General features: G+C 40.5%; 1 long non-coding RNA gene across 1 annotated transcript; it reads right to left on the reverse strand.

The window, feature by feature from the left end:
- Nucleotides 1-4,353: 4,353 nt before the first annotated feature.
- LOC308383638 lies at nt 4,354-6,802 on the reverse strand. The gene is made up of 3 exons (XR_013969185.1): nt 6,663-6,802; nt 5,668-5,760; nt 4,354-5,537 (listed from the first exon to the last, which is right to left on the reverse strand). It is a non-coding gene; the product is annotated as an uncharacterized lncRNA (long non-coding RNA).
- Between the last annotated feature and the right edge of the window lie 7,621 nt (nt 6,803-14,423).

Raw genomic sequence — 14,423 nt, forward strand, 5'->3', positions numbered from 1 at the left:
CCAGCCAGGATGAGAAAAGCATCAGGATGGGCTGTCTGCTGCTCACTGATGTGCTGGTACAGTTCATTCAGTGCCTCACTCCTGTTGTTGACATTGGAGGAGGGAGGGATGTACACAGCGCACAGTAGTATGGCTGTATATTCCCTCGGTAGATAGAATGGCCGGCACTTAATAACCATACACTCCAGCACTGGTGAGCAGTGTTTGCAGACCGCAGCAGCATCGCGACACCAGGCATCATTGATGTAAACACAAGTCCTCCCCCGCGGGTCTTACCTCCCGCGACGATGACTCTGTCAGCACGGTAGCATGTTAGCTGGTCGAGCTGAATGGCGCGGTCCGGGACACTGTCGCTAAGCCATGTTTCCGTGAACACAAAAGCACAGCAGTCCTTTACGTTCCTTTGAGATGAACGTAGCAGTCGGATGTCGTCCAGTTTATTTTCTAGCGAGCGTACGTTGGCCAGAACGATAGAGGGGATGGCGGGTTTGTGTGGGCTAGCCGCTAGCCTAGCTCAGATGCCACCGCGCTTACCCCTCTTCTGCTTCCTCTCACACCGCTTGAGGCGCATCCATTGTGGGCGAAGTGCAGGAGTGGGGGTCGGTGATTGAGTAGGCCTTCGGAGCAGACCCAGATCTTTCAGCTTCTCGATGTCCACAGAGTTTAACTTAAAAAGTTTGTTTCTGCCGATGTCGAGAAGAAGTGTTCGGGCATATCCTCGCTTGCACACAGATAGACGCGACAAAGACTTACAAAAACACTGCAACTTGCAGGACGAAAAACACGAAAAAGTAGTTTGTTTGGGAGAGAGAGAAGCCGCTGCGTGTGCACGCGCCTTATTAAGATAAGATAACCTTTATTAGTCCCACACGTGGGAAATTTGTTTTGTCACAGCAGGAAGTGGACAGTGCAAAAGTTATGAGGCAAAAATTAGAATACAATAAGAATAAATACAGTACACAACTGTACAGAATAGAATAAAATACTATATACAGTAGAATAAAATAAAATAAATATACAATAAGATAAAAATAGAATACAAATACAAATACTATATACAACTGAGTAAAAATACAACTAAATAGAACAAATTACACTTCTATGAAACCTTTAAGCTTTATTTTTGTACAATGGAAGGAAGTGGGGCCACATCGTCCATCTTTTATAAAGTCCTTTCTTGAACATAAACAACTTAAACAACTCAAGATTGATGAGGCACAACACAAATGCTATGGCAAGGAGGAGCGTGGTGTGTTGAAGGTGTTGTCTGTGAATGTTCACAGTCATCTAGGTCATCGTCATCTAAGGAGCTTAAACACAATAAAAACGAAAACAAGGCCCTCACATCCCCGAGCAAACACCAAAACATCACCATATTACCAAGGGAAGGTACACTGTTGTTCTAAACACAATGGACTATGACACAAAAATTACTTCACTGCTCAGTGACAACAATACCAATGAAGCCTTAAAACGGGGATGCTATACCCTGTATTTACAGACTTTCAAAGATCCACAAAGAAGGAATCCCACTCAGACCCATTGTTAGCAGTATAAACTCAGCCACCTAGAACATTTCCAAACACCTTGTCACTATCCTAGCACCCCTTGTGGGGAACACCCCCAGTCACATCAAAAACTCCACCGACTTCACAAAAAATGTCCAGAAACCTACACTTTATCCAGGTGAAACCATAGCGTTCTTTGATGTGGTTTCTCTCTTCATTTGCATACCTACAATTGAGGCAGTGGAAACCATCAGAAAATGACTATAAGACAGCTCCTTAGAAAACACAACCAGCTTCACCCCCAGATTTTCACAGTGTAAGACCTCTGCCGTTACAAGAAAGGCTTAGAAAGTGTCATGGCTGATGCTCTATCTAGGTGATGAATCCAGCATTTCGTTAAGGGCGAAATGTTCAATTTTTGGGTGGGGGGGGAAATGTTATGATTCCATGAAATGTTGTGGTTTGTGATCACATGCTGCCTGTTTTGATGTGTGGCTCCTCCCATTGGAGTGTGTGTGGGTGTGTGTATTTTTTATCTCCTCCCTCCAGGCTGGGTGTATGGGTGTGGCTGTGATTGGCTGACTCAAGAAAGCTCTTGAAGTCCGGATTGGATGATTGAATGGACAGCAGCTTCTTAATCTCCAGCTGACAGCCACCTTGCCTCTCTCCTTGTCTCCTCTACAACCAACAAAGCAGCTAGTTGTTTGTAGTTCTGATCATTTCTGTGAGAATCCTGAGCGATGGTCTTTTTCGTAACACGTGAGCCATTTGTAATTAATATATGTTGTTTTGAGCTAAGAGTATTTGTAAATAGTTGTTGTAAATGTTTCTTGTAATTTCTTATTCACAGTATATATTGAGCACTGCAGCAGTTTTGTCACGAGTAATGGGGAAATATGGACTCAGTCGCGGAGCTCTGGATGCAAAGCAGACAGTGCTTTTATTTACAGTGCTCAAAAACAGTCTCAAACATGAAAGAAGTGTAATAGTCCAACAGTGGTTTTCTCCAAGTTCCCAGTAGTGGTGCAGGTGAGTCTCCCCAGTAGTAATCCGAATGTGCTTCTCCTCCCGAGTGATAATCCTAGGGAGCCCTTCTCTCCAACCCTCCGCTCCGTACTTCTTGCTCCTAATGGACGGGTGACAACAATAGATGAGAAGGCTAGCCGGCTAAAGCTACGTCACCAATAACGAGCACACTTTACTACCGAGCTTCGAGTACAATCCAGCGTCGACTGCCGTCTGGACACACCGTTAAATACCTCAGCCCAAACGGGGATGATTAGTGGCAGCTGGGTGGAAGATTAGGTGCAGGTGTGTCAGCAGCTGAGCGGAGACACTTCCGGGTCAGGGGTCGCCACACTCTCACTCTCCCGAAAGCACGGCTCCTAAACATAGACGGACCCGGAGGGAGGGGCGAAGGAAAAAAGGAGACACACACACACACACACACACACACACACACACACACACACACACACACACACACACACACACAACAAGCAGGTCGTCCAGGGAGGACCGTCCGACCGTGACAAGTTTAGTAAGAGTGAGAAGCCCTTTTTGTTAAAACCCATTTTTTTCTTTTTCCTTCCCACTGTCGCCAAAGCGCTTACTCATAGGGAGTTCATATGACTGTTGGGGTTTTCTTTGTCTTTACCTTACAATATAAAGCAATTAAAAACAACTTTACACTCAGGTTGTTGTACAACAAAGGGAGTGGGGAAAAGAACCCACCACCATCCAGATTCCACAGCTACTGGCTTATTCTCAGCCAATAAAATAAGCAAAACAACAAGAATGTTAATGTTATACTTGGTACCAGGCTAGTTGCTTACAGTCATACATTAGCAAAAATTACTAAAATCTATTCCAGGCATACATACAATGTTAACAATGTCTCTCTTTCTCAATCTCTCTCTCTCTCTCTCTCTCTCACACTCACACACACACACACACACACACACACACACACACACACACACATACACAATTTGAAAAAAACAAACAAAAACAAAACAATAAAAGAAAATTGCCACGTCATCGTACCCCAGTCCTCCATGACTTCCTACCAGAGTTTGTTGTGGTCTCTCTCTCTCCCCCTCTGTCTCCTTCTCTCACCTCTTTTGTTTACCTGTGGTCCTCCCTGCTGGTTCCCTGCCCTTGGCCAACTCACCTGCTGACATTCAGACACCTGCAAATCATCATCATCTTCAAAGCCATTGCTTAATTGTCTCTGGATCATTGTGCTTAATCTACTCAGTGTACCCTTGGCTCTCGTACCATCTCTATTTATCTTTCTCATGTTCACGTGTTCTAACGTGTACTTCCTTCTCCTGGCACAGACCTACCTGGATTATTCCCTGTGGCCTTGGACTGTGATGAGCGTGTATTTCTGTAAATGACTGTCAAGTGAAGAGTGTGAAGTCTGGACTTGTGTGCCTTCCTCTGTATTCCCTGGAGCCCTTTCCTCCCACTGTTGTATATAGCACCTGGTGACCACGTTGTAAATAAACACACATCTGATTGTAAACCTTTGAGTCCTGCATTTGAGTTATGTCTGACTACCATGACAGAATGATCCAGCCATGCCATGGACCTTGTCCACCATGCCCAATTCTAGAGGAGAAAAGGAGATTTTGTGCTACTTGTTTGCCACAAAACATTCAGTGATGGTACACTCTAAGAAATAAAATGTTGTATTTACTCCACCCAGTTATGTCAACCGGTTCCACACAACTGGGTTAGTGAAATATACAATGTATGATACATTTAATTTGAACAAGAAATTTTAAGTACATCTGATAAGATTTGGATAATTAAATGCAAATCAAAAGAATCATGTTGTATTAGCTGAATATCATAATGTTGATATAACTAACCTTGTTGATTTAAATTGAGAAGACTAAATAAAACCTACTCAACCAAAACAAGCTGTACTTACTTTGAGAAATAACATGTTGTATTTACTCCACCCAGTTATGTCAACCGGTTCCACACAACTGGGTTAGTGAAATATAAAATGTATGATATATTTAATTTGAACAACAAATTTTAAGTAAATCTGATAAATCTACTCACCCAAAACACGCTCTACTGAAACTATAGGATTAAATCACTTTAACAGAATTGCAACTTAGTCTATTTAAGTTTGTAAATTAAATAAATCGAACACAAGTTTATTCAGTTAACCTAACTTTAATAACACTTTGTGTAAAACTTGTTGAAGCACACTTTGAGCAATTCAAATGCTTCTAGATCTTTTCCCCCAAACAATCTTTACATATATTCAAGTGCATTTTAGGTGCAGGAAGACAAGATACAGAATGTCATGTTAAACTGAAATGATTAAAACTGGAAAGTGTTGTGATTCCAACATTTTTAACATTAACATGACTTAATTTAAACTTGATTGGGCTACAATGAAAAGCCCACAATACAGCCCTGCAAACAGCAGGTAGAAATGACTTTTGTGTCATTTTTGTCCATATTTAGAAAAATAACCTTTGCTTCAAAACTTAAACTGAAGTCCAAAGTTAGGAGCAGTCTTTTTCAGTGTAGTTGGATGTTGGTAAAGGTTCAAGAACAAAGAACGCAGAAAAGTGAAAGGCCTTGCAGAAGTTCTTGTGGCAATTCAAACTGAACAGTTTATGAAGTGCAAGGAGAAGGGTTCGAGAACCTTAAAGTTCAGTGTCCTCTATAGTTCACTGCAGGCTGTTTCACTCAAGAAGTTTGTTTTTCAGAACCTGCACCTTCATGGATAGGTTGTTCCCATCCAACTCCATCAGCACCTTCTGAAGAAATTCAAATGTGTATTTCAGGTGCTTTGGGTAGCTCAGATTTAGACTATAGATTAGTCCAAGCAGGAGGGCACAACCCTTTGCCACATCACTAAGAGCTTGCAGCACAGTGCATCCTTCTATGATGACACCAATGTCCTCAGGTGTATCTGCAGAGTTTGCTCTCATGTCTGACAACATAGACTCCCAAAGTCAGCTGCTCTGTTTCTCTGCTTGCACCAAGATCCACATCCTTTAAATAAAAATTAAAAAAAGATAAGTTAATTGCGTACATATACATATGGACAAGTAAGTCCACCTTCCATTTCCAATCCCAAATTTAAAAAAGGAAAATAACTGATCGTTTTCCTTTTTTAACTTACCAAGAATTCCTTGAACAGGTCATCTGGCTTTTCATTTAAGTAGACACAGACAGCTTTCAGAATGCATTCCTGTCAAACATCAACGCTGGGATTCTGGTGGAGATAAGAACTCAATATGAGAGAAGTTTCCTATTTTGGTTCCTTTCAACCTCTTTACAAAACAAAGTCAAAAATATTAACACATAGCAGATATGTGATTAAGCAATGTTTCATAACTCACATCAGTGATGTGCAGTGAGGTTCATGATTGGTAAGGCACTGACTCCTCTGTGTCAGATTAACAAATATATGAACCCAAAAATCGAAGCTTTTCAATTTTGACATTACGTGAAAGCTTTCATTTTTGCTTTAATCAATTCTAGATTGTTCAACAATATATTTAATAATTGTGCCCCTAAAAATATTAAAATTAAATAGAAGATTAGAACTGGGCAATATGGACTTAAAATCCTATCATGACATTTTGTGGATAACAATAAGTCTGTGAAAGTTCACAGTCATCCAGGTCATCGTAGTCTAAGGAGCTTGGAAAGAAAAGTGAAGCTTCTTCAGTGAAGATTTCTGACACTAAACCAGAAATCAACATGGAGTCGAATTCTTTCAAACAATGTAGCAACTTAATTGATGCACATTTCTAAAATACACTACACATTCATTTCATTCTTCAAACTACAGGATCGCTGGCGCTCCCAGTGGTCATTACTGATGTCAGGGAGCAGGTGCGGTAGATGGGAGTAATTTTAAAACTGTCGGTCTTAGTAAGCAAGTCTCATCTTAACAAGAATCGCAAAAGATTTTGGAAAATTACACCGAAGCAGGTTCAACAATATTTGTTAAATGTTTTCATACTTCTAACATGTGAGAGAGGTATACAAGCTAGAGTTTGCCAGGCATCATTTGTTTAAAAAAAATGCAAAAGTATTCCCGAAAGTGTCAGATGTGTATCAGTTAGTATACATTAATCAAATTTGTCATCCTTAAATTGTTGAACTTACCAAATAATCCTCAGATGGCGATGGATTCTATCCAGGATGCTAAGCATATGCAAGTCTCAGTTGAAAATGGCGGATGATCAAACTTCCACACTGCACATGTGCAAACTCAGAAGTACGGAGAGCCTATTAGGACAATCCTCTTTAAATTAAAGTGCTCTTCATTTTAAATGAACTTTTTACATTGGATTTAATTTACTGCATCTTGTTGTATTGAAATATTATGTTGTTAATTAAATTCAAAACAACATACTTGTGTTTAAAGTTAAAAATCAATTGGTGGCATTAGTTTTAACATGAAGCATTTACATAATGCTACCAACATCAGTGTGTCATTTCTTAGAGTGTATGAATTTAAAGTTCATATTCATATTTGGGAGTTAAAAAACCACACCACTCTTGTAGACTTGCTATTGTTGTTTTTTATGTGTTCCAAACATTTGGGCACAGAAACAAAACACACTGGGTAGTAGGAGGGAGGTGAGAGAAGAAAGGGTAGGTAAGAGGAGGGATGGTAGTGTGAGGATGGTGAGTGTTAAGAAGGGCATTTGAACCAGTGGTGCTGATTGGTACTTAATCTTGACAGATGGCTATGTACCAGACTTATTATGTATCTGCAGCAAAAATCATAGCTTGGCTGTGCAAACTCTATACATATTTTCATTGTCTCGATGAAGAATTTTGAATGTTCTGAGAGACAGAAAGAAGAGTTTTATCATTTTTACTTTGTTCAATGTCTATTTCTCAGTCACCACCAAAAAGAATAATTATTAACAAAAGAAGGCAGTGCTGCAGTGAATTATACAAGAATGAAGTCATTTTCATGGTTACTATTGTCATGCCACTTTCGTTTTCCTTTATGTCCTTTATTAAAAGCCTGTGTGACAGGGATCTCCTCTGGTGGGCAGGCCTCCAAAAGCATCAATTGAAGGTGTCATGTGGAATCATTTCATCACACTGGGTGAGGGAATTAACCTTGACGTTCAGTAGCAGGGCTGTAATTTATGATTCGCAGCATTAGAGAAGACTGCCTGTCAATTTTGATCCAGTGCCAGCTTTTTTACTCCATTTGCTCGAGGAGGGAATGGCGTTAGGGTTTGATCTACCATGAAGTGCTTGAGAGTTATTTAAGACAACATTTAATTCATTAACAGTGTTTCTTTGATGTTAAGAAATGTTCTAACATAGAACCAGGCTTTAGCTTTTACTGCTGGTTGAAGCACTGCATTAATCCAGTGCCCTGGAATACTGCACCAAGAAAGGTTCTCAAAGTTCTCTGTTTTTAGATGAATTGTGATCAATGGGCAGAGCGCCTATCCCAACTATCACTGAGCAAGAGGCGGGGTACACTTTGGCAGTTCAGTGTCGTTCTAATGATGTGACAAAGATAATAAAAAAAAGTCAAACATTGTGGCACAATCATTCGTGAAACAGACAAAATGGGCTGTGGGCTTGATAATGCCACGATAACACCAGCTAGTTAGGAAGCATAACTGTGTGTTAACACCAGCAAGGCCTCCTCGCCCTCCTCCTTTGCTAGATTTAAGAACGGTAAAAACTGATGTAGAACAAAGGAAAAATAACTTGAGACCCAGAGAGGACATGTCTGCTGTTTTTCAGTTTAAAAGACTAAAGCTTGGTTTGCTGTTATTTCCATGTGGGAGCTTTGTTTGTAGGTTTATTTGAAATGACTGATAACTTTATAGCTGTGGAAGAAATGAGTAAATGTATGGGCATTATTATTATAGCTAATATTATTAGCTTTATTAGAAAGTGTGAAACCATTGTCTTTGAGCAGTGTCTTTTTATATTTAAATGCTCGTCAATTCACATATATCAGTAAGGATGAAGGCAGTTATCTTTGCATTTTGAGAGATTGGTTCTATTGACTCTCTAATTATAAAACACCTGGCACCTTACTTAAAGCTGCCTTTTAAACAGAGGACAGTTGCTCTTCCACCTCAGCGTATTCACACTAATGCGGCACCCACCGTTCTGTGTTAATTGTTATTCACTGCAGACTATGCATGTAGTAGTTGGGTTTAACAAGAACTTATTCTCCTGTCTACAGTGTGTGCTCAGTGATGCTATAAGTGTTTGTTTTCTGCAAAATACCAATTAACTCTGCGAAATAATCCTATGTGTACTGTGTGTATAGAGGATTACATAGCAGATGACTTGGCCCGGCTGCTGTTGGCAGATTTTACAGCATAACATTTCAAATATGCACCATTGATATGCAGCTGGTTTCATTTCTTCTGATAGGAATGTAACATACTGGACTCCAGCCCTGAATGCAAACATTTAATCAGTATGTTCTTCTCATGAATCATGTTGATGCCACTGTTAGATTCCATTAAGGGGTTAAATGCTGTTTCCAAAGCCTTCACATTTGCGGACTAACTCCCTGCACTATTTTGAAAATGGAAAAATATAAAAATTTCAAGAATTGCCACCAAATTTCATGGATCAGTTCTCAGGTACTGTGCTATATAAAGTCAGTATCCTTGTGAATTCAGAAAGCTGACCTAGCATGACGATGTGTAGACAATACAGCTTGTTTACATTGGTAAATATGTCCTGAATTTAGAGGACACATCTGCTTTACTGTTCACTTTCAAGTCTTACATTCAAAATTCAAAAGTAATCAAATATTAAAAGTTAATTTAAATATTTTTATGGGGTGGTATACTATGACCTGTTACATTTTTAAAGCAGGCTTCACAACACTACTTGTTTATGCAATGTGCTCTACATCTCCAAAAGTTGATTCTGTTCATCTGGACGTAGCGTTTTGTGGGAGAAACGTTTCGTCATCATCAGGTGACGTCTTCAGTCTCAGCTGACTGCAGGTTTCAATCTTATAAACAGGACATTTGCATAATGACTGAAACCAGCCCACTGAAGGAACAATGGGCTGGGAGGTCAGTTCCTTAATCATAATTATGCAAATTCTCATGACCATTGATCAACAACCACTGATCAATGGCCATGAGTCCCATTCACAGAGAGCTGGGGAATGGCTGCAATCACAGCGTTGTAAAAACGTGCTCCACAGTTTCATGCATGTTGGCTTCTCTGTGGCATGTTTTCTCCTTGGCTAATTGCTGGTGTTTCTTATTCTTTTTTTTTTTCCAAGTCCTGTTATCTTCCCTGTCTTTACCTATGTCCCTCTCTTTGTTGTTACTTCCAGTCTTATTTTATAAGTGGCTTGTGTAACCAGCACAATAGTGCACCTATGTGGAGTTTGCAAGTTCTCCCTGTGGCTCTGTGGATGACCTCTGCATTCTCTGGCTATTTCCCATAGTCCAAAGACAAGTTAGGCCATTCTAAATTGGCTATGGATGTGAGGTAGAAAAAATACCTAGAAAGTATAAAACAAAACACTGTATGTTTGCACGGTTAAATGTGGCCTTGGTGCTCACTTTTCAGTAGGACTAGAAAAGTGCTAAGCAAATCGTTTCTTATGTTTTTTACTCGTCTCCCTGCCTTTATTCTTTCCCATGTCCCATTTCCACTTGTGTTTTTCTTTGGTTCCTGTTTTGTTTGCATAGACTTTTGGACATTTGTGTTCTTGTAAGTTTGAACAAGTTTAGTTAAAACTAACCTTTTATTAGACCATTTGCATTGGGCTTCTCCTTTTGATAATCAACCATGCAGTACATCAACCAGATTATGATGAAATGCTAATATTCTCTGTGCTTTCATTGATCGGGTGAAAAAACAGCCACAACTTCTCTATGATCAACTGATCTGACCACTCAAACAATCACAGTTACTTTCAGCCTTATCTGGCATTAATCTGAGTATGGTTATCACAATACTATTATCCAGTCTTAGACATGTTAAAGAGACATCTGTCTGTTGGCTGGAGATACTGGAGTCGACTGCAAGCACTGTGTTTGAGTCAATAATCACATTTCTGGGTTTCTGTGTTGTTGCTCTGGCATTGGATCCCTGAGAGCACAGCAGGTCATGATAGTCTCACCATCTGCATCTCTGAGCTTCTAACCAACTATAGGCTCAAAGGGAAATAATCTCCCTCATGGAGTATTTAACACTACATGTCCCACATTCTCCACGTTCTGTAAACTGTTCCAGACTTAGCAGTCAGATCACAGCAATCTGCTGACTGTGTGTGTGTGTGTGTGTGTGTGTGTGTGTGTGTGTGTGTGTGTGTGTGTGTGTGTGTGTGTGTGTGTGTGTGTGTGTGTGTGTGTGTGTGTGTGTGTGAAAGTTCACCATGGCTGAACAGCCCAACATCTTCATTCACTGCCTGTCGCAATAATCTGATACACTCCTTCACCTTTCACTGAAGCCTGCACACATGTGTGCGTGTGGATGTGTGTATGAGTGAGTATAGTGTGCGCAGCTTGTGGCATATGGACAGTATCCTGTCACGGTCATCAGCATGCTTTCAATCCTGCAGGTGCTCAAAACTCCTGCTAATCTTTTCATGAACAGCTTTGCCACAGCAAAAATCTGTAGAGATGTGTGTGTGTGTGTGTGTGTGTGTGTGTGTGTGTGTGTGTGTGTGTGTGTGTGTGTGTGTGTGTGTGTGTGTGTATTCATAACTACATCTTTGTGTGAACAGAACAGAACTGAGCTTTAGATGATGAGAGTGAGCACAGAGGCAGGTTTGGGGAGTGAAGTATGCCACTGAGGGTAGAACAAATGTATGTTTCCATTTGCTACATTTGAGGAGACAACGTGGAAACACTGCAGACATCACTGAATAAAACTGTGTGGGCATTGAGTTGGTATGCTTTATTTTTCATAATATGGTTTCTGCTGCTGCTGGGCCGTCTGTTAGACAACAAGGAAAACATAATATTAATATTACATAGGATATTACGTGCTGTGCATTTGTCTAGAACATTGCTCAACAATACATAAATAAAGAAGAAGGACCATAGTTTATAAAAGATAAAGATGTCACTGTGACATCATCACAGGTTTACAAAGGCTTGAGGTGTTCTCGCCATCACCTTTTCAACTCTTTCATAACTCAGGCCTCACCGCTGAACTCAAGGACAACACATGCTTATCAGTCAGCAGGTAGTCCTTCAGTATCCTGTTTTTCCTCTAATGTGGAACATAATTTACTAAGTGGACATCACTTAGTGATGTTAATGAGACATGTCTTAGAATAAGACTATTTTCAGTCTCATTAGTTAATAAGACATAAAACTATGAAAGAAGGGAGATTTAACACGCATCCCCACTGGCTTTATCTTCCGTCATCTCAGGTACATATAAGACAGTACTACAATATTAGCTAGTTGGTTGTGTCACAGTCTGCAGAAGCAGACACAGTCTGGACGGCGCGTTAACGAGCTAACCTCGCGTCAATCCGCGCTAAGACCCGAACTCTTTCACGGCATTTTTAATTTCTCTTTGATATTTGGGCATATTGGGACTCGATGAATTTAAAAACAAAGAATTACCACTTTTTTTTTGTTTTGTTTTTTTAAAATTTTACCTAATTTTTGTTTCTAAGAAACATCAGAGCCACATATGAGGATATTCGTTTAAACTTTCGATAGAACAGTAGCAGGATAATGTCCTCGTAAGTAGATATCTGGCCCTTATAGAGCAAAATTGAGTATTTTGGTCTAAATAACCCAAAATGTGATGTCCACATGTGGACGCCAGGTCCTAGGAGTATATGTATATAACTGAAGCTTCCAATGAGACAAAACGGAGGACAAGGCTCCCAGGGGGCGGACCTTCAGGAGACAGCATGACTTTTGAATATCCTAAGAATATGTGAAAAGCACAAGAACAGAATGTGGTTAGGTGAGAAATACAAACTAGAGGATATAAGATATACATGCAGTGAATTTCCAAATGCAGTAACCTTCCAAATGCCATTTGTTTTTCAGAGCAAAGATGTGCATGTATCCATTCATTTTATTTATCCTTTCCTAATGATGTCCATTCATCTATTTCCTTATTAAACCTATTTCTAGTTTCTTTTTATTATCTCTCTCTTAGCTTTTCAGCTCCACCTCAAAGTGCTTTTCAGCGCTTTGAGTGCTCAGAAGAGTAGAAAGGCGCTATATAAGAACCAGTCCATTCCAACCAGTCCACCTTTTTACATTTGCCTGCCCAACTTTATCAACCACTTCTTCCACACACTTTAGGGTGGGTGCACAGTAGCTCATAACCTGTCATATTACCAGTCCAGCTCTGCTTGTACTGTGGAGTCTGTCTCACAAGAGCTAGTTACCAGTCTCTTCCCACTTTGCTGGGTGACCTTTTTAACATTGAGGTAGTGGGCACTGTCAGCCCCAGTGGCGAGCTTTCTAAGGCTGCCAGTTTCCATCAAGCTCTGTTGCTGTCAGGAGCCTAGCACAGAGTGAGTGGTCCACAGAGTGCTTTTCTTTGGTAGCCATATCTGTAATCTACATATGTGGGGGTGGGGGAGGGGGGCATCTGCAGGTTGCTCATTAAGCCTGTGTACTGAGGGCTTACCATATAAAAATATCAGGCCATATGCAGCTCATCGAGGTTACAGACATACACCGAGCACACACGCACACATTTAAGCTCAGTGTGGTGCTTCAGCCACAGAGTGCCTTAGCTAATGAGATCTAACCAGCAGAAGTGGGAATGAAAAGCACTCTGTGTATTCTGTGATTAGATCATCCATCATCAGGAAAATGTCATTTCCTTTTGTCTATTTTACTGATTTTATGTTTAAGTTTTGTAATACTTGTTTGCCATGCCACTACAGTCACTACAGTCACTTTTAACCTAATGTCTAAGCATTACTCAAGCTCATTTACAGCTTTTTTCTGTTGATCGCTATCACTGGTCCTGAATGCATCATAAATTAATCAGATAAAATATTTGCGGTTTTAAAACTGTTCATAGCTTTGAAACATATGTGTTCAGGGAACAAAAGGAGACCTATATCTGGCCTTGGTTCCAGAGGTCTGTCAGCAGTTCTGCATCTCGTATACATACATGCTTTCTCCCCCAGTCCAAGGATGAGCTTTTCAAATGGTCTGGAGACTAAACAGCTCATGTGATCATGTGAAACCACCTTCCCAGACTATTGCAGCTTATGGGTGCTGTGCTGGGAGAGGTTACAGTGGGAATGAATGACAGTGAGACTTTTATGGAATACCAACAAAAATGAGGCTGTATCCTTCTGCTCATGCCCTGAAAAAGGCCTTTATTGTGGGAGCTGGCTTAATGCACTGTGCCATGATCATAGGGCATAGACTGCTGACCAAAAAAATCATTTCAGTCCAATTAAGTGTTATACTGAACACTTGAGTATAATTAGTTGTTTGTTTCTTTTCTCTAGCCGCTAATCTCCTTATTCACCTTATATTCACCTCTGCACTGCTGTTCATGACAGGGAACAGAGCCAAACAGCTGAGGAAGTAGAAGAAGAAAGTCAGCGAAGGTGATGATCTGGGGCCATAAGGGAGAGTGAAGAGTGCTGAGATGGGATCTGGACACTGCGCTATTCCATGTCAGCTGAAGGGCTTTTTCCATCATCTGTCAGTTTCCTGTAGAGAGAAACCTGCTGATGGCAGGAAGATCCTCTCAGCTGGGTCAGTCTCCTCCATATGTTTCTTGCAGGCTGTGTCAGAGTCTGTTAAAGACTGCGAGGAGCCCTGATGGCTGACAATATCCAGAGTTAACACAGGGCTCTTAAGGCTCTCTACTGTAAAGATGGGATCCCACCACCACAATTCAATTCATTTAATTCAGTTTTACTCATACAGCACCAAATCACAACAACAG

This window comes from Rhamphochromis sp. 'chilingali' (assembly GCF_963969265.1).
Source record: "Rhamphochromis sp. 'chilingali' genome assembly, chromosome: 16".
NCBI classification, from domain to species: Eukaryota; Metazoa; Chordata; class Actinopteri; order Cichliformes; family Cichlidae; genus Rhamphochromis; species Rhamphochromis sp. 'chilingali'.